This window comes from Rousettus aegyptiacus, unplaced genomic scaffold (assembly GCF_014176215.1).
Source record: "Rousettus aegyptiacus isolate mRouAeg1 unplaced genomic scaffold, mRouAeg1.p scaffold_m13_p_16, whole genome shotgun sequence".
Lineage (NCBI taxonomy): Eukaryota > Metazoa > Chordata > Mammalia > Chiroptera > Pteropodidae > Rousettus > Rousettus aegyptiacus.
Window position 1 is genome coordinate 25250988 of NW_023416291.1, and position 18804 is coordinate 25269791.

General features: G+C 32.7%; 1 protein-coding gene and 1 pseudogene across 3 annotated transcripts in view; one reads left to right on the top strand and one right to left on the bottom strand.

Moving 5' to 3' along the window:
- Positions 1 to 18804, bottom strand: part of GALNTL6 (polypeptide N-acetylgalactosaminyltransferase like 6) — an 881484-nt gene that overhangs the window by 789159 nt on the left and 73521 nt on the right. The gene's annotated exons all lie outside the window — the stretch shown is intronic.
- The window catches only part of LOC118612495, a 42739-nt pseudogene continuing 41405 nt past the window's right edge, over positions 17471 to 18804 (top strand).

Below are 18804 nucleotides of genomic sequence, written 5' to 3' on the forward strand. Positions count from 1 at the left end.
AGCTATTAGATTTCTGGTTCTCTAACTGCCCCAAAGGTCATTTAGTTTCTGGTTTTTCAGGTATGCAAAATCACCGGCACTCTGGCAAGTTCTCAGGATTCCTGGATTATCTCAGAATCGTTGGTCAGTGTGGTCAATAAAATTGCCAACACATATTTCCTGTATGTTCAATAAAAATTATGCTCTAAAACATCTGGAACCATAAGGATTCTAGTCCATACAGCCTCACTTAATAAGAATACACAATTATTCCCAGTCTTCACATTTCTACCCCTGATACAAGCCTTTTTAGCATTCATGCTACTTAACCCTTCTTCTATATCTAGTGGAATATTTGTAAAATTAAGTTGAATTGGCATAAAGAGTAAAAAAAAAATGAATAAAGTATAAAATAGTCACACTTTATGTGAGATAGGGCAACATGCTTAATTTTTTTTCTCTTTGTAGAACAGATATTCTTTAATATTATATATAATATGGTACATTTCCTTTCACTTGATAATTGCAGTAAGATTTTTCACATATTAGAAGGCAAATGTGGGAAAGGGAGATGATCGGAATTTCTTGATGGTCTTATTATAATTTGAGGTAAGCAGGGAAAAACCCTGACCTTACTTGATTCTTAACTCCATATTGCTTAAGCACGCTGAAAAAATACAACACAACCCCAGCCAGTTACACTTGAAAGCATTGTCTGAACACCTTTACACTGAAAATAAGTAGATTGGAAATGTTATCAAAGTGATGGTAATGCCATAAAGGCTACATTTTATTTTGACCAAAATTAGTATAATTAAAATTACCAACGAATCTACTGATAGGGAAAAGTTTCATTCTTAAAAAAAAGTCTGCATTAAGAATAAAAAGTCCATTTTTCAGAGATTTCATGTAAAACAAACCTGCTACCATGAATTTGTGAGTGTGGTAAGACAATTCTCATTAACAGTGAAGCTCATTTTTTTGAAGGTATAACACTGAAATTAAAACAAGGCAGTGTTATGTAAGGTCTTTTGACTATAATAAAAACAAATGCCATTGTAACTTAATCATAACAAGCATTGACAAAGTTAAACCCCAAACCCTAACGAGATTGAGCAAAATCAGAAGCTAAGTGAAAGCAGATCTCTCCCAACAATTTGCCTGTGCCATGGGAACAATGTGATTGAACTCATCAATGAACAATCATAGAGGAAAAAGGATAATTGCATTTTTTTTTTCAGAAAGCATTTTGTTTCAAAATAGGAAATGCAGTTAGCATTAATATGTTGGCTAGGTGGAGGGTCGGGGGGAGAGAAGGAGCAATTGAACTATATGGATGTCTAACCAATGTACTTTATATAGTTTATGAACTATATGGATGTCTAACCAATGTACTTTATACTTGAAACTGATTAAAATAAATAAATAAATTTAAAATACGTATTTTTTTCCAAGCTACATTGCTGAGAATTACGAAAACTTCTCTAACGGTGCAGTAAGTCCTGAGGCCCCTGAGGGGAGTCACAGAAGCACTTTTCCCACAATTTTGGATCAGTATATATTGTGCAATAACAAGTTAACAGGCTACCACAAATGCAGTGGATGAACTCTGATATAATCAATACAAAAATATTTTTTTCAAAACTAAACTTTGGGAAGATATTAGATACTGAGAGCTTTATGCAAGGAGCATGTCGATCTTGCTGCTTGGAGGCAACCAAGAAAGTGTAAACCAACGTGGACAAAGAAGCAATTGTGCGGGCCAGATATGCAGAACCTGGATGATGCTCTATGTTCGCACGTAGCAGACAGGCCCTTATTTATGCTCCATATTGTTCAGCCTTCAGAATTAGCCTACCCTTTTGTTTGTTTTTTGTTTTTGTTTTTTTGATTGATAGTATAGTTGCTGCCCTAGGATCAGAATCTGCTATACCTAAATGACAGAGGCGATAGTCTGTCCTACCTGAATGACTTTGTTATCTTTCTGGGTACACAGCTAAAGTATTTTTACTAGTATTCTCCAAAGCTATATGATTGGGTAGGATACAGGAGATGTTCCTATGTCTGATGTCTTTAATATCTTGAGCAATCCCCCATCCTTTGCTTTACTTTCCATTTACAGGTTGGATTTGGAAGACCATGGTATCCTGGACATATGTTTTGAAAGTAGCCAAACATCTCTCAGCCTGAGTCCTTAAATAACCATATGGAGCAAGACACTGCCACACTCAGTCCCACATAGTGGACTAAAAGATGTGTAAGAAACAAAGTCATATTGGATTAAGGTGCTGAGTTTTGAGGGTCATATGCCACAACAATGGACACAAGCTGTGCATTTCCACTGGCTTCTAAACAGTATCTTTAAGTTTGCACAGGCTGCATGACATCCTGAATGTAAACCATTACTTCTCTGAGAATCAAGGCCTCCTTTACTCCAATCAAGTTGACCAGGGCCCTATGTACATGTTCATATCTTCCCAGGTCACACTCCACAGGAGGACATTCTTTCAAAATAGATCCCTTTAATATAGAAACCCACATCTAGAAACTCCTGTCATTGTGCTTATAGTGGGTTAACTGATCGCCTCAAAAAATTATGTCATAATGTCCAGGATTTGTGAATATTACCTTACATGGTAAAAGAGTGAGTCACCTTATATGGCCAAGGATGTGGTTAAGAATCTTGAGGGAGGAGCTTATTCTGGATTTTCCAGACGGCTCTAAATGCAATCACATGTATCCTTCTAAGGGACAGACAGGGGGAGTTTTGGGACACAGACACACCAAAGAAAGACACAGAAAGAGGAGTTAGAGTGAATTTGGAGGCAGAGATTGGAGTGATGTGACCACATGCTAAGTCCCCAGGAGCTGGAAGAAGCAAGGAATAGATTCACCAGTAGAGCCTGCAGCCCTGCTAATACCTGAATTTCAGGCTTCTGGCCTCCATCTTTGGGAGAGAATATATTTTGCTTGTTTTAAGCCACCTACTTGGTGGTAATTTGTTACAGAAGCCATAGGAAACTAAACAGTGCACCTACCTAAAAATGCAATGTCCTTAGAAACAGGCATCACTTTATGTCTAGCTATGTTCCACTGAATGCTGCAATTTTGAATTTTCAAGATCTAAGTCCCACTTGAAGCCAAGAAAATACTTTTCATGAAACAGATACCATACCATATTCAGGTGGTACAAACATGAACAGTACTCAAGTATGCTTTTCCAGAACTCAAAAGTCAAAAGGGGAGATAGCACATACATAAACGATTGCATAGTACAATGTGATGTACTGTATGACCTGTAGAGTACTGATCTAGATAAATAATCACTCCCCTTGGGGCACCGAGGCCTCGGTGCTCTGCCCTGAACATGCCAGGCACAGTCCCACCACAGAGATTTTGCATTTGCCGTACAGCTGGCTCCCCTGTCTCCTGAAGTTTTTGCACAGATGTCACCATCTAAGCTAATCTCTCATGGACCACCCTATGCTATGGGAATCTGCACCTGTTCTTCCTTGGCCCTTTGAAAATTTTCATCTCCCTACTCTGATTTATTATTTTTTATAAAACTCATTATCACTTCATAAACTTCATATATATACATACACACATACATATATCTATATATATATCACTTCATAAACTTTATATATATACATATGTATATATATGTGTATGTGTATATATGTATATATATGCGTGTGTGTGTATATATATGTACACAAGTATACACACACACACACACACACACACACACACATTACACATGTAGCTGTCTATGTTCTGTGTTCTCCAGAGGCAAGTGCAGGGATCCTTTAACCATTTTTGTCCACTGTTCCATTCCTAGCACTTACAATCATTCCTGGTGAAAAGTATTCAATAAGTTATTTTCAACTAATACTTGTGTTGTGTTTAATAATAAAAAAATTCCTATTTAAATGAACTCCTTCAAGTATTGAGTGGATTCACATCATCTAACTATAATATCCTACTTCTCATATAGGTTAAACTAGATAAGCATTGTTTCAAATGAATTTGAGTACACTAATTCTTAAATTACCACAATTTATGAAAATTTAATATAAGCAAAAATTACTTAAAGAAAATAATAGAGCCATGATATTGCCCTGGTAGCTTAAGGCAGAAAAGTTGTAAATGGCTAGTGAGTTACAACTTCTAGTCAGCCTTATAAAAATGTCAGGGTCAACTGAAACACAGCTCAGTGGTTACAATATTAAGGTGAAACCCAGCCTTTTCTTATAGTCTGCAACACTATAACACGAATATTTTACTGACATGGTGCCATAGTACATTCTTCAGAACTGCAAATTAAGTCTTACTCTAGCCAGTAGCTAAGAAAAAGAATTTCTATGAAGCACTGCCGATAAAGGGAGTGGGGAAGTGGAGGAAAGGGAACCTTCTTCCAAGATAGCTTCCATCAACATTTTAAACTTGGTATTTCTTCCTGCCCACATGTTAACTGCCGTATGTTCTCTCTACTTTCCTTCCTGTCTTCTCTCTATATAAATATTTTATATTCATATAATTTCTTTATGCACTCTATGTCTTAAAGATTTTTAAACAATAATTGAATTTGAATAAAAAATAATTTGAGGTGTTGGAGTAAATTAATAAATATGATTATGGGCTCTGAGAAGATAAACAAATACTGGGTATGAGTTTCATGGTATTTTCTAGTACCATTTCTCTTGTTAATTGCAATAAATGTATAGTAATTAAAAGAATTTAAAAAGAGGTCTATATTAAAAAGTAAGATACAATATCAACAGCAGCTAATAAAAAATGCAAATGAAGAAAATAAATCATAAAGTCACACAACCAATGTTCAAAGACCTGAACTCTGTTTCACATATTCATGCGGTCCTTGTGTGAGCACAGTAGCAGGAGGGTAGTTAGGCCCTTAGCTGCCCGCCCCCAAATTATTCTGGAGTGAACCAAGAAAAAGAATTCAGAGGCAAAATTAAAATTAATAATTTAACATATAACTAAACTAATGCATCATTCAATAAAGAACAATGTGGAAAAAATAGACTCATGAATCCCTTAGCCATCACACACTTAGTGATAAACATTTTTTTTATTTTAGATTATGCAACCTGCATTTTCAAAAGGTAAAATACATCACCCTCAAGTTCAAGTGGCAATGATTCACTTTCTGAAGTTTACTACATAGGATAAAATCTTTTTCCAAACTTACACAAAAGAATTAGTAAAAAAAAAAAAAAAAAAAAAAACATAGAAATAGAGGATGTCAATGACAAATTATTGTAGAATAATAATTTATCAAAAAGTTAGCTATACTTGAACTTAAAATGTATATTATTATATTATTATTAGGCCTAGTAGCAATAAAGAAAAGGCAATATGTTAACTCAACTATCTTTTATTTAGGAATAAGAATCTTAAACTAATTGTTAAGAGTTATTGGCCCAGCCCCATGAGAGGGAATAAGGGAAAAACCAGTATGAATAAATATGCCACATCTAATTAATTTTCACATCACATACTCACACACTCACACACACACACACCCCATGAAACTATAATTTAAGTCATTGTCAAGTAAATGGCATGGGTAGTAAATGTTATAGCATTCAAAATATTTTTTAAAAATTTAAGTAAACTATAAAATTTTGCAGAATTTGAAATCCAGCTTTCCTTCTGAAAGAAAATGAACATTACAGTATTTTTATGTCCCTTTAATTTCTCCCATGTGTTTTCTAAATAAATAGCTTTAAAAATTCAGGGAGGTTTATATTTTAAGAGAATAATAATGAGAATAATATTTTAAGAGAATAATAATAATAATAATAATAATAGTAAAGTTTTTGTTTTTGTTTTTAATGAAAGATCCCACTAAGTGAATAAGTTAAAGCAATCAAAATATCCTAGAAAAACAGCCATACCAAGTGGTATTTTAAAGCTCCTGTGAAGTTGAGAGAATCTATAAATTTAATAAAATTAGAAATGTGAGTAATAATTAGTAATAAAAAAAAATTTCAAGAATAATTGGTAATCCGCCGAGGAATTTCATAGTTTAAAGCCGTTCGGGTTCCACGTTGCTGCAGTTATTCCCTAGAATATTCCTGAGACTATGATCATCTTTTAACATGTTTTTTTAACCAGGGTAATGATGTCACACATAGCACAGTTCCTATGTTCTGTGCAATCCAAGTGCATGAGTGACCATGTGCTGACATACACTGTTTACAGATAAGTGCAAGAATGAATAGAATAGATAGGATAGAAATGACAGATGTGTGTGTATGTGTAAATAAATATGATTAACAGACGTCACATTTTTATCCTATAAGAAAAATAAAATCATGGTGAAAAAATAATCATTAAATATTTATTTTAGGCACTGGTATTGATCGAATCATAAATTTTTTTTTCTGCTCTGAGATATTGGCTTTGGTTATTGGTTTATTGTTTGTTAATTTCAAACTGATGTCAATTCGTGTTTTAAAAGTTTTGCCAAAAATACACATGTAAGTATGAAAGCATAACTCCTATTATTTTTCACAACAGATATATTAGTATTTCTAATGACTATAAAACATTAGGTATATTCCGGTCATGACATTTTAGACATGACACAGATTAAAAAACAAAACATCTCAAAACTACTGTATAAGACACGTTGTGCAATAGCTATATATCAAATGGAAACACTGGTACATGTTGATTTTTGGGGGAGCTTTATTCAAGATTTTCTGTATTCCATAGTAATAAACTTGCAATGACATAAATATAGATAATTTTTCATATGTGTGATATCATATATTCATATAAAGTAGGTGTTACTTTAAAAAATATTTCAGTGTAAAATATGTAAGGAAATTAGATTATATTTAAATATCTAAAAACTACTTTTATTTTAAGTCACCATTACATTGAGCTTCAAATACAAACTTAACATTCTATTAGTATGGGTTAGTACACACAATTGTACACACAATTATCAAGGAATTATACATTCATTCTAATATTTTTTTTTCTAGAATTAGTGTACAATATTGTCAAGTGCCTTTGGAATAGTTAATAATATGATTTATTGAATATTTATCAAGTTCATCACATGATATATTTTTAAATTTATTGTATTCCTGGAATAAAATCCCATGGTTATATTGTTATATTATTTTGCTATATTGCTGAATTAATTCTACTAATATTAGAACTTTTACACTTTTTATGTCGGCACCACATGCACAGCACAGTGGTAAACACTATTTCTTGCCTCCCTTGCCTAAATTCTTTCTAGTTCTCACAGAGAACAGCAGAAGAGTGAAGCAACATTCTGCACGGTGCTGATGTGAGAAGCTGCTCCTGTACTCACCTCCACCAAGAGCAATCATTACTTGCGCGCGCGCGTGTGTGTGTGACATTGCTATTCTGATTTTCTTTGGGGAGATGACTTTCACTCATGTTCTGCTTATGTAACCTAGATGAGGCTGAATCCCTCCTTCGAGATGTGCACTTATAACGCTCCAATCTCATGGTTCTCAAAGTATGGTCTCTGATCCCAACTTCGGCATCATCTAAGAAACTTTGAAATGCACATTACTGGGCCCTAGTCGACCTGTGGTCTTAAAGCCTGGTTCTATGTCTTTTAACAAGCATTTCTAGTAATTCTGAAGTCTACTAAAAGTATAAGAATCCTAGTTTAGAGTGATTATTTTAGAAATAGTCATTGAGAGTTAACCCTGAAACTTCAGAGGAAACTTATGGAAATGAATGCTCTTTATTCTCATGTGGCTGAACTACAAAAAACTGAAAGTCTCTAAGTTTGGAGCTGCTATGTGGCCATCTTGTCTTCGATTAAAAAGAATGTGCTTGGGAATAAAGCCAAACAGAGGAAATCAGAGCTAAAGGAAGTCAAAGATGTTTTATAATAATGTTTAAGCATCTGATTTCATTTAGTGTTTGAAGAAACACCACAGTTCTTTTATAATATGAAGGCTTTTTTTGTTTTTAAGCCAATCTGAGTTAGATTCCTGCATCATAATACTCCTCTATCCTTTGAAAATACAAGTTTGTTGCATTTTGTATGCTATCCAATGTATTTTTCCCTATGGGCCTAATTTAGGGCCTATGAAGTTGGAAATTAGAGAAACAAAACTATTGTCCGAGAATTGTTACAGGGAATCACACATAAAACAAATACAGGCAAACTCTTCTTAAAGGAACTACTGGATCCAGGCCATGAGGGCTTCACTATGACATAACGGAGTTTAAACATGTGAAAAGAAATAATATATCATCTAAAAAACAGCTTTGGTTGTCTACAGAGGCACAAGAAAAGGTGTTAAGGCAGCGAATATTGACAGGACCTAGGCAAGCAATCTCTGAGGAAAGGAACACTTGTATAGGGTACCAACCGTGCTGTCAGGTGGCAGATGTGTCTCTATGATAGGTATAGGTATAGCTGAATGAATGTAATGGCATTAATATATTTAAACCATATAATAAAGTCTGCTCCAGATAGAAAGTTAAATAGTGGGAGGGATGATCAGTAATATCTTCAAGAGAAATTTATGAAAAAGAAATAAGTAGCAGCTATCTCATAATCTTCAAACCTAACTTTTGTGTATTAGTATTACTAGGCTTATATGAAATATTAACATTACCCAAGCTGATAAGTGGCCCTTAGTAAATAAGGAATTCATCTAATTCACATAGTTTCACTGATATGTGTTTTATTAAAAAGCCTTAATTACATCTGAATTAAGGTCTATTATAGAGCCTTAATTATATATGAAAGTTCTATTATAATCCTTGGTTAATTAGCATTCCGTTAGGTCACTAGGGAACTACCTTCAAAGTCTGCCTTCTTTAATTGTTTTTTTGGTTAGCTTCTAGAACTACAGAAGTTGGTGGGTAGGAGAAAGATATAGTCTTGTCTAGAATAATGGAGAAACAGATATGTCTGTTATTACAGAATTTAAAGAATTTGCAACTATGTTATTCACGTATTCTCTCTGAGGAATTTGCTTCTGAAGAGGAAACTGTGATAGACTCAATCTGATTTGGATCAGAAATGCAAATCACAAAAATATAAAGACCTCAAAGGCTCTGTTGAGATTTTCTGAGTAGGAAAGCCATTATTCTCATTTCTCTCATCTCCCACATTAATCATCTTTCTTCCTTAGCAGTACTGGTTCTGATAACCTTAAGCACTCCCTGGGTGGATGGTATAGAAAGAAGACTTTTTTCCATTCTTTCACCCAAGCTTTGTCCAAGGGTTCTTTGGAGATCTGAAAAGCTTGGATATTGAGGGAGTATTGAGAGACCTGGGTCAGTAAAAAGGTGACTTTTTATTAAGAAAATGAGAAACTGAATTGTTAATCTAGAATACATTATCATCTTCTGATAATTGAAAAGCAAATTAAAACTATTCCTCCTAAAGTAATGTTCAAGTAAAAAGTTTGGCAATAAAAATATCTTCGAAATACATATGTACAAGTGCTAAACAGATTAACTTTCTTACGACTTTGACTTGGGGCTTAAGTTCCGGGTTTAAAATATTAAAGGGAGTCAGTAGTACAAAACATAGCAAAGATTTAATAAGATAAAAGTCAGGGTACAAGTCAAGTTCATATCTTAAAACTCCTATATTCGTGCTACTTTCATCATTCAAGGAGAATGATTGATTCCAATGCATTTCAACAGTTTAGATGAAAGAACATATAAACCTTTGAAGTTACTATTCTGCACAAATAGCTTTTCTAAAAATGAAGCTATGATAGCTTCTTCCCTGTCATGAGAAGTATTGCTATTATAATAGAAAAATACGACAGCTTCTATATAAAGTAGAGAAAATTTTAAAAATACAAATATCTGCAAATTATGTTTTTTCAGTATCTCCATTGAGTGTTTTCAAAATATTTTAGCCCTCTAAACTAATTAGTTTGTTTATATATAATCAATAAATACTCCTTTTTCAAAAAATAAAATATCACAAAAGTAAAACACCAATAAATCCTTGGAGATTGCTTGTTAATACATACGTACATACATATATATATATATATCCATTTTATTTTGTCTATAATCTTCTAAAGAGAAAAAAATATTTTTTTTCTTTATAGGTCTATTTTTTCCTGTAATTCATTATTTTTTTCATCAGTTATAATAGACACATCTGGTTTCAGGAATCAGGAAGCTTACGAGTATAAAAATTATGTAAAAACAGAAGTGCAAGTACCTTGAGAAATAGCAGATACTGGAATTCTTAGCACCCATTTTCAATAATCTATTATAAAGGATTTTTCCTCATCTGTGGAATATCAATGATGAAAAAAATAACTTGTTACTTTCAATGACACTAAACTATATAGAGCAAAAGTTGAAATGCTATATAAGTGCCTTTTGTTTTGAAAATACTTATTCACTTTAACACAGTCTTGTGGCACAGGTGCAGAAATACTAAAATAATACATCTAGGGAAAGAAAGTGTAATGAAAAATGTCCTTTGCTATATGTTGTTGATAGCCCTTGAGTATCGGACAAATGATCTAGTTTTCACTGAAGTGTTTATTTACAAATTGAGGGGAAAGATAAAAGATAAAAAGCATTTTGTTTAGAATCACTCCCTTTAGTATTCTCAGTACCACGTAGTCAGAGCAGGGCCAGAACATTCTATCTCTGTGCACAGGTGGATTCAGGGTCAACCATTCCAAAGTAGGCATATGCGGGATGAGGGTCACCTAAAGGGGTGAACTATAAACAATTATGCACACATGTATGCATTTATTTACTTGATAAGCCATGTCTAATCAGAAATCCTAGTTAATAGTGGGCAGGGATAAAGCTAGAGTCTCTCGTCTTCCAACGCTCAAATATCACATAAAATTATGCTGAGTTGTTAAATAATTATAGTAATAAGTAAGAAGCTATGTGAACATAAATTTTAGTGGAAAATTCATTTCAAAACAATTCAATTGTAAAGAATGCCCATGTTATTTTTTTTTATCTTTTAGTATCTGTATTGATATGTTATCAATGAAATTGTTGCAGTAAGTAACTTATAAACATAAATGTCCCGATAGATTGATAAATGTAGAAATATAAAAAGGTATTCATTGCACAATAATATTAAACATAGAAAAAAAGGGCAAGCAGTGAGCATGCTCAGTCTTCAGTTTACAAGTTGAAAATAAAAGACACTATCGGATCATGTAAAAATACTCTCACGCCTTGGGTAAAAGTTTTGGGTGAATCTCTAAAACCACAATTGTAGCTTTTTAAAAAAATAATTTCACTTTTCTAGCAGTTAGTGTATTAAGTGTTATATTGTTCACAATTACGAAAGTCTTGTCATTATCAAATAAATTTTCAGTATCTTCAGATTACACTGCAAATGCTATTAAAGTAGTTTCCCACTCTCCTGCTTTTTTTTTTTTATTGTGATTGGTTATTTGACAATGATTATTCCTCTCAATAGGTATAACATGGCCTTTTTTTCCTCCCCAAGAGGCAAATATTTCATATGGAATTATCAGAATATCTCAAAGGGAGATTTCTTGGTCTAACGATTATCTCTGACTGAGCACACAGTAAGTGGTCTTTTTACTATCTATCCCTGTTTACTTATGTCACATGTGTGCTACCATTAAAGTCTTGTGGTCCCTGGTGTTCTGATTATTTTGCCAGTGTTGGGTTTCTTCTGTTATTTTTATTATTTGCTTTGCATCTTATATACTTTTAAATTCTTTATAAGAATACCAAGGAGAAGAAATCTGAATTTAATACTTTTAATCATCTAAGGATTTAAATAATATGTATTGTTACATTTCAATTTCAAACTGTTCAAAAAAAAAAAAAAAGAAAGCCGAACCATTTATCAGCAATGTAATTCCTGAATATTGAAAATAAATTGCTAATGAAGAGGACATATCACATCATTAGCTTTTTTAATGTGTTCAATCCATACTTTTCAAAAATAATATGCATTATTTAATTAATTTATTATATAAACCAGGAATGTAGTCTCTGAAAAGATACTGCTTCAGTGACCGTAATGCTCAGATGTTTGTGGAAAGTAAAGTTCATCTATGTCTTCTGATATTGTTCAAAATTCCCCCCCCCATTTTCTTATATTGTGAAGTTTTTACTCTTTATTTTCATTTTTAAGAACCTATATAGAATTACATTACGAATGGCTTGTTATGACTATTTCTAAAGAATCAGTCAAGAGCATCAAAATTGTTCAGTGTGGCCTGTTATTAATTATATAATCATTAATTAGTTAGAAATATCTAAATACATTCGTAAAACGAGGAGCCTGGTTGTAGGAGGAAATATTGTTAACATATATTTGCATTATAGCCCATTGTCAGATCTGTAAGACACTTTCACTAGCTGAACTATGAAAATAATTATAATGCACATTTACAAAACCGTTTTCCTGCTATCTGCCTTGTCCAAATTAGACCTGGCCATTAGTGCTTCTTTCCAATATATTGGGTTGGATGCTCTGGATAGTTACACCTTCCCTTCTCTTTTCTGTCCACCTGAGTATAGTTTTAGTTCCTTTTAAGAAAACATATCTAGTTCCTCAATAGTTACTTTAATCTACTTCTAAACTTTACCTTATGCGTGTTAATGGCTTCCAATCATAATAGGAAAATGTGCCTGAGACATGAATGTACATCAAATATCACTTCTAACCTTACTAAAGAAAATATTTTACAACCTTTCAAATTAAAAGAAATGGGAAAAAGTCACACTCCTACTGCGAGAAAAATAACAAAAACGAATTTGACAAATGCTGTTTTAATTCCAGAAGAAATATAGTTCAGAACACCTAGAAGACCTCAGTGTATTAATACAAAGCATCTATTTTAGTAACTTATCACAAAAAAAAATTATATGATGAGTTCGTTTTTCATAGTTTCATGGAAAAGATATGCTTAGTCTAATATTTTAAGATGAAGCAGAAAGATTCAAAGTAGAATTAATAATCTCATCCAAAATAGATTTATCAAGAATCTATCTGGTGACTAATAAGAATTGGTTAAATTAAAATGATATATTCCTTTTCTCAGTTACCAATAATTTAAAATATCAAAGAATAAAACATTTTGAAGTATATGGATTTTTACATCAATCATCAAAGTAATCTTTACAAAACCAGTAAAATACCCAAAATAAATGTTTGAAAAATCAATGTTTGTATTATAACAATAATGGTTTCAGATTCCCCATGAAAAATAAAGTTTAAATGAAATATTTATCACTCTATATCACTATAGGGGAAGTGTTATCATGAGAAGCAATGTTGTTAACATATGTTTGCATTACAGCCCATTATCATATCTGTAAGACACTTTCACTAACTGAATTATGAAGGTAATTACAACAGACATTTACAAGACTGTTTTCCTGCTATCTGTGCATTCTATACTACAACAAAATGGCATATACATAGATCCTGTTAGTACTGAGATTAGGTAAGTCTATTTCAGATGCCTCTTAACTCTTTCCTTATCCTCTTTCCCCCATGACATCCCTGGATGTCAAAATAATTTTCTGGACTGGAATCAGCACACATACAGCAAACTCTATGTCTGACTTTAACTTCTTTTCTCTCTGTCTCATTGACATTTTCCTTCAAGGGTCTTATTTCTTCAGGATGAGAACTGAAGGGAATCTTAGTTCCTGATGCCCCAGGAGGACTGGAGGTAGCTTGATCCGTTTACTTCCTATTGTGATCAATGGCATTTTGTAGAAATGGCATTGCTTACTAAATGATAGAATTAGAGTAACTAAGATGATTTAATGGAAGTATTAGAGACTCAAATTGCACTCTTACTCTCTGAGCATTACCGGAATATATTATGAATGATCTGTTAAGGAATATCTGTGAACCAAGGACTTAAAAAATGGCTAAATGAAATTTTCAATCACTAAAATTATTTATAGAACTATAAAAGATAACAATTGGATAATTTTAGTACAAAATGTAACCTATAAAAAATTAACATGGCATATAGATATTAAAAATGGATGCCAATCTAGTGATTAAAAAACAATTCAATCATTCTAGTAAAATATATTACCCAAATGTTACAAATGTTACTCCAGTAAAAAATATCTAAATGTTACTGTAATTAATTAAGAAATCCACCAGAAGTTAGGATTGTTGTTAAACTATAAAAATGCATAAACAGGACCTCAGTGTTTAAATAAGTTTCCACTTTTTGCAAGCTCTGGCCTTATTAGTCCACTCAAAATATATAAAGTGGTGAATGGGAAAAAAATGAATATATATATATGGGCACTTTGTTTTTGAGTTGTCTTTATTTATTTTATTTTATTTTTATTCATTTTTAATTTATTTTTTAATTGAAGAAATGATTTAAATTTGTTTCCCTCTGTCTACCTTTGTTTTGTTTTTAGAATCTAAACTCCTGTCATTTAAAACTTGGATCTTTACCATTTAATTTTGCAAGGCGTTTCAAGCTAATCATGTTTTAATGTGGTTATTGAATAAATACTTTTGATGGTTAAACAGAGGACATTTCACAATATCCACAAATCAATTAATGTGATATACCACGTTAACAAATCAAAAGATAAAAACCATATAATCATATGGATAGATGTAGGGAAAGTGTTAGACAAAAGCCAGCATCCATTTATGACAAAGACTCAGTAAAGTGGAAACAGAGGGAACATACTTCAATGTAATAAAGGCCATGTATGAAAAACCTACAGCTAACATCATACTCAATGGGGAAAGGCTAAAAGCATTTTCCTTAAGATAAGGAACAAGACAAGGATGCCCACTTTCACCACTCCTCTTCAACACTGTATTGGAAGTCTTAGCCACAGCAGTAAGACAAGAAAGAGAAACAGAAGGCATCCAAATTGGAAAGGAAGAAGTAAAACTCTCCTTATTTGCCAATGACACGAGAGCACAAAGATAAATTATTTATATCTTATAGAGTCATTCTTTTAATTTTGTCTTTTTTTTAAAGTCATTATATTTTTTTCAACTTATTTGTCTGCATTTTATTTGACCATTTATACAGATTTTTTCCTCATACAAAACCGACTTGCAAAAAACACACTGAAAAATCTGTGCCAATGGGTCAAGTGAGCACAATTCAGCATATTAAAAAGAATAATAGAAAAATGGTAAAGAAAGGAAAGTAAGAAAAGGAATAGAAATAGCCTAAAAAAAAGCAGCATTTTTTGTTTGTTTTAGATGGGGTAATAAATGACTATAAAGCTTTAAGCTAGTCAATTGTTTCTAGGAAAGAATGTTACTTTAAAAGGGAAAAAAGCTATTGATTTATAATAAAGTTTACAGAAGACATTTATTTATGTATTTACATTTCTTTGTTTTCTATTGATAAATTAAGAAATTATCATAATTATGGTCAATATTCCAAAATTCAGAAGCCATTGCCAATATTTCAGAATCATAATTAAATAAAGTAGTCAAACTCTTTGTCTTTGATACATTATTCTTTTAATCTACAGCAAACAGTAGTCTGCTTCAATACTGAATACTTATAAGATAATGATTTGGCTTATAATGCAATCAATACTCATTAAAGATTTAACAAATAGAAAATATTTTAATATAATACATAATGTTATAAACGCATACATGTTAAGACCCTTCTAAAGAGATTTGCTTCAATTACTTGCTTTCCCACTCCTTTCCATTCCAAAATGTCTAATGCAAACCTTAAAGTCAAATATTTGTAAAATAACATTGGCAAGCTTCCTATGCATAGATTTTCCTTCTGTTCTCAGTTACATTAGGCCTTTGGGGTGCACAAAATGCTTAACAGTAATATATTTACTATGTTTTACAATATGTGCAAGAGCTTAGCAAGTAAACTCATTATGTTTACTTTTCATATTAGATGAAGCCATGAAAACAGAAGGTGATTTTTAAATATGATATATTTCAAGGTAAAAACCAGCACAAAATTATAGAGTATTTTATCACAAGACCCTATCTCTGATTTTCTATCTTTTCTAAACTGAGCCATCTATCATTTAAACAAGATACAGTGGTTTCAAAGTACGATTTCCTATCCCTTACAAACTTTTTCCAAACATCATAGTCATTAGACTTCTGGAAAAATTTCGCTTCTTAGTTTTCATCTCTCACTCTTTAGGAGAAAAGGATTTCATTAAGTTTCTAATTATTTAGTCAGAGTAGTAAGAGCTTCCATTGGATTATATTAGTCTTCCTGCTCATTTTTGATTGTGTGGACAGCTTTAATAATTGTAACACAGAATGACATAATATAGTTCATCTTCATGAATACTTTCTCTGCCCTATTTTGGGAAAAGATAAAATTCAGAACAAGAACATTAATTATATATGCCTTGATGTTAAGGTGTTAGAAGCAATTATTTTAAAACTATCCTATATATTGTTAGGTATTGTTTCCCCTGTGTGTTCTTCTAAAATAATTTAAATCATGTCCACATCTAGGTTAGCCATACTGTCTAGTTATGGCTTTCCTGCTGCAATATGACTAATAATCCTGTAATGGAGTATACGTTGAAACTAACCTGCCTACTTCCATTTCTTGTAACTTAGCTCACTTGCTATAATAGCAATTGCCAACTTGTCCTTTTCATTTCTCTTTCTACCCATTATCTGTCCTGATTCTTATGTCCATTCAAAATACCACTTGCTGATTCTCCTTGCTTTCAGCCTCAACCACCTTGATAAAATTACTGCATGTTCTCACCAATCATCAAGCCATCAGAGTTGCTTTTAGTCTCCTTTATATGATGAATCTGCTCTGGATGATGATGAATCCAGCATTCATCATTCTTCTTGACTTTACTACACTTCCAAATTTATAGACATCTGAATTCCTAACACTCCTCACTTCTTATTCTCTGGGATAATGTGCCCTCCCACATCTCTCTATATTTTATCTCTTGAATAAAAAGGGGTGCTGTTAGCATTTTGCTTATGATTCCACATATTTTTACTGCACATAACTCATTCTTCCTAAGGCTTCAACTAAGTAGACCATGGAAAGTAGATCTCCAGCCAACACCTCTCTGGCTTGAGTTATGTATTTCTCGCTACCTATAATAACACTGCCCCATGAAGTTCAGCCTATATTTTCAAACTTAAATAAAACTGAATTGGTCATATTCTGATTCATCTCTCTAAATTTTCGATAGCAATACAATCTTAGAGATTTATCAGAATCGTGAACTTGCAAGCATGTTTTTAATTTCGCTCACTTTTATTTTCAGAGTCCAATCCTTTACCTAGATTTTTTTTTCTTCTCAGAGTAGTTTGTTGAAGACTATAAAACTTTGGACAATATTATTTATTTTCTTACAAAATATAATTCCCATATTGTTATATCAAATCTCTCTTCTTTGATAATTAGCAGATATCTTGAATGGTATCTCGGAATCCAGTTTAGAATTGCAGAACAAATTCTAATTCAGGGAGTCCCTCTGCATCATCATGGGTCAAGCTGGGAGCTCCAGAGATCTGAGGAGGTTTGCTTATTCTGTGCTCTCCCACTCAGCACCTGGAAGAATTCAGAAGCGATGTACATCGTCTGGTCCTGAGATGCTTCCCGATTGTCCTGCTGTCCCCGATTGTCCAGGAATAACTGCTCTGATTATACAGGAGAGTAGTGGAAGAGAAAGAAGGTAAAATAGGTCTGTAATTAACTTAAGTTTTAGTCATCTCCTTGCTGGTTTCATGGCTTCTCTGGCTAGCGTCTCAGGGTTCAGAGGCTCGTTAGAGGCAGGAATCCAGTTTCTGGCTCCTGAGGAGTACTTGTGCATCCCACAGAAGATCCTAGCAGGGCCAACAAGTCTCAGTTCCATGATTTGGAAGGCAGCTCAGCCATTTTCTTTACATCCTGCCTCCTGTTCCGCATCCTACAAACTCTTGTCCACAGGATTTCTTCCGTATCTCTTCTTTTCAATCTTCCTAAATACAGTCTGTAAGATGAGTTGAATTTACTCATTTAAGTGGGATCGATAACACTTTTTAGTAGGCCAAGTACCGTCACTAGTTCTCCAAAGTTTTGTTGCTCCCTTGGCCCGACTTTAAGCCATAACTAACAATTTTATCATGGTTCATTACCCTTTAATGATAGTGTCTCAGAATTTGTTTATCTTTCCTTTGCTTTTTTCCAACCCTTCTGGCCTATTTCAGACATTTTGTACTGTGAAGCCCTGCCCCGTTGTTTTACTTTCCTTGTTATTAAATTCAATTATTTTCCACTGTATCCTTAATCAAGTCCATATTTTCTGAAACATATTCAAATCTTTCAATCATTAGCCTTTTTATGAATTATATACTCATGAAATTCTGATGAGATCATCTAACCTTGGAACACTCTTCCTATATTTTAAAACTCCTCAACTTCTTTGTAATTTCTAAATCAATTTCAGTCTCAACTGATTATTTTCTTGTATTACCCAAGGATGCATTTGCCTTTAATAATAACCTAATTATCTTCATATATAGTTCCCTATATCTTTAAACAAGTTATGAGATTCTCAAAAAAAAAATAAGTATGTTTTCTGATATTTCAGAATAGCACCAAGCATGAGACTTGAGGAATGGTTTTAAATAAGAGGAAGTTTTAGCATGAATTACATATTACCACAAACGATGAATTTCAAATTAAACTCAGATGATAGAATTTTGTTGTACTAAATGTGACGTGATGTGATTATTTGGAGAGTGAAAATATTCAATAATTATTGTTATGATACTACATTCCATAACCCTCATTTAGCCTAATGATTAGAAATGTCTGATATATTCAGAGTACAAAT